This window comes from Phalaenopsis equestris, unplaced genomic scaffold (assembly GCF_001263595.1).
Source record: "Phalaenopsis equestris unplaced genomic scaffold, ASM126359v1 Scaffold000043, whole genome shotgun sequence".
NCBI classification, from domain to species: Eukaryota; Viridiplantae; Streptophyta; class Magnoliopsida; order Asparagales; family Orchidaceae; genus Phalaenopsis; species Phalaenopsis equestris.
Genome location: NW_018164485.1, coordinates 33,765 through 37,016, shown reverse-complemented (window position 1 = coordinate 37,016; position 3,252 = coordinate 33,765).

Below are 3,252 nucleotides of genomic sequence, written 5' to 3'. Positions count from 1 at the left end.
ATATATATACACACACACACACATACATACATACATACATAGAAGGCTCAGAAATGATTCATGAGTGAGGAGTGTGGTCCTAATTGAAGAAAATTTACATAAATAGCATAAAATATAGTCAAATTGACCCAGTCTGTACATCAAAAATATGACTACGAGAATCATGAGAAAATTCAATAGATCTTTCTTATGAAGAGCTAAAAATAGTATATTGAAATAGTCAAAAGATGAAATGTCAAGTCTCGCTTCCTTTAGTTGGAACACTGAGCCGACCGAACGAAAACGCAGTCGAACGAATGACTAGAAGGTGCATAATCTGAGGAGCAGTTGATCATGACCAGCTCCCTTAACCGATTTCAGAATTATTCACAAAGATGACCAACGGGCACCTCAAGGAGCACATTTTTGATCCTCTTAGAAGGCCCCTTGTCCAAGCAGAGTCGTCCGTCAAATCACGGCCCTCTGCTTGGTGGTCCAAGTGCACCCCATCGACAAGAATGCCTAGACTCAAGATTCCAATGATAAGGTCGATCAAGGATCTCTCAGCTGACCGAAGGTATGCCAAACAACCAAAAATTTTCACCAAACCGAATGAAAAGACTAGCGGGTCATTAAATGCCCCTTCAAAAAGTTATAAATACGAAATGGTACCAATGTCGCATAAAAATATAAAAGGGTCTCGGAGTCAGTTACAAATATGAAAAGACATAATAAAGACATGTAATGTCCCTATTAAAACAGGGATATACTTGTAATTTTATTAGATAACCCCAGAATCTATAAATATGGTATCATTTCTCCAATAAAAAAACCTAATGAATTTACTCTCTCAAAACTTATGTTACTTTGCTCTTACTCTCTCTCTCTCTCTCTCAATCTTTCTCACTGTTTCTCTCATTCGTCTAACACTCTATATATTAAGTGTGATCCACAATACATATTTGGATTCAACATCCTAAAAGATGTGGTGAGCATGGAATTATGTCATCAATAAGAAGAGGAGCACGCCACGAAGAAGGAGCTCATCGGGGAGAAACCTCAAACATGAAGTGTGTGAGAGAATTTTTGCAATAATAAATTCAAGAACTCTAAGATCAAATAACGAGTCATATTTCAGAATTGACTTAGCAGCTACTCGAGGGAAGAGCTCAAGCTCCCCAATAACCGAACCCTTAAGAAGAACCTGAACCCCAAGGCAACTGAACGGCTCAGAAAGGAAAGAGAATTAAGGAATTCGGGTACCAAGATAGTATTGGGTCTAAACCAAGGAACAAGCCATAATTTGGGCGAATGGAAGGTCTACCATCAGATGGAGAATGCATAATCCCAACAGATCTCTGATGTCAATACCTCAGAGAAGTTCAAAGTCTTATCTCTAGACATCTACAAAAGTTAGAGTGATCCAGACGAGCACATAGCTTTCTTTGAGTTGGTCATCTGCCTTTTTAAAATCTAATACACTAAAGTGTTGGTTATTCTACACCACACTAAGGGATTCGTCCTGCACGTGGTTTAATGGCCTCCTGCTAGGATTCATCACCTCCTTTGGTAAATCCAAGAAGATGTTCACGACATAGTCCCTAGCAGTTAAAAGTCTCATTAGAATTCATAGGCTCTGTGGCACATCAAGCAAGACATGAGCAAGAGCCTTCAAGCATATGTTAATCGGTTCCAGAAAGAAATACTAGAAGTGTTGAATTTAGAGCTGGTAGAAGCATAGGTCCCCCTAGAGCAGAGGGCTAAGAGCGAACGATTCAAATACTTGGTTTACGACAACCCGACCGTCTGGCCGAACTCTTGCAGTTAGTCAACCACTACATCATGATGGAGGAGTATGTTCATCTGCTTTACCAAAAAGTTGAACAATCCGGCCACCACTAGCATAAAAAAGGCCTTGCAAGATGATTGGTGGAGGTCCAAAGATGACCCGCGACTAAAATGTTAAGATAGTTGATGGTCTCATGAAGATAGAGAGGCTAACAAAAACTACCAAAGAGGATGATTTGGTTGAAAGATTGATTGTTAGATGACCGAGAAACACCAAAACTCACTCAACTAAGGATTTCAATGATGGAGTTAGTGGAGGCCATACAAGATAAGAAGTACTTCATAGTCTCTATGATGAGAACTAGAAATTTTCTTCGGAACACGAACAATATCTGTAAATATCATAATGACTACCATTACTATATGAAGGAATGAAAACAACTCTGAAATTTTGTCGGGGAGTTAATAAGGGTCGGGAAACTAAAGGAGTTTGAAACCCTAAGAGCATGGAGACAAAGGCAGATGAAAGTCCCAATAGAAGAGGACTCTAATGAGTCCATCCGAGCAATTGCTATCCACATCGATAGTGCCAGCTATCTTGGGGGCAGACCCGGTCAGGAGGGTTGATCATAAAACGCTATGGGTGGGGAACTGTGCATCGCTACCTTCACTCCGAAAGGGAAGCATCATTCCTTGATTATTTTTACTAATGCAGATTTTTCCCTGAAAGGGAATCCCTATGACGATGATGTTGTGGTCACAATGATGATTAACAACTACTAGTTGGGTAATATTTTGGTTGACACTTGCAGTTCAGAAAGATTCTGCTCAAATAAACCTTCTATAAATGCATATATCAATTGACAGACTGGTGACGTTCACAGGTCCACTTTATGGTTTTTTTGGGAAGAAAATCCTTAGAATAATCAGGCTATCAATCACCTAGGGGAGAAGGTGACATCTAATTCACCAACATGGAGGACTTCTCGATGGTTGATGCACCACCAATTTTCATCACTATTTTTGGTCACCCACAACTCAATGATTTTTGAGGTCTCTACATACAATGTCGCAGTAAAGTTTTCATATGACATGGAGATAGTTACCATTCAAGCCAACTTATAGCATTCTTGAACATATTAACTCCAAGTGGTTGACAATGTGGAATAAGAATCATTCGACATTCAAAACCAACAAGAGGGGGTCTCAAGATAGACAAAACCACTATGGAGATTCATGTCGCTAATGGAGATTGGGGTAAATTTTTCTTGGTTAGTGAAACTTTTTATGCATGACATGTAGATTTGTTGATCCAAACTCTCCTAGAATATCATGAAATTTTTACCTAGTTGGTTGCTGAAATTCCAGGCATCTGATTGAATTAGTATGTTACTGTCTCAACATCAATCTAGTCACCCCACCGACGAAGCAAAAGATAAGAACATCGATCATGATGCTAGTCGAGCTGATCCGCAGAGAAGTGCA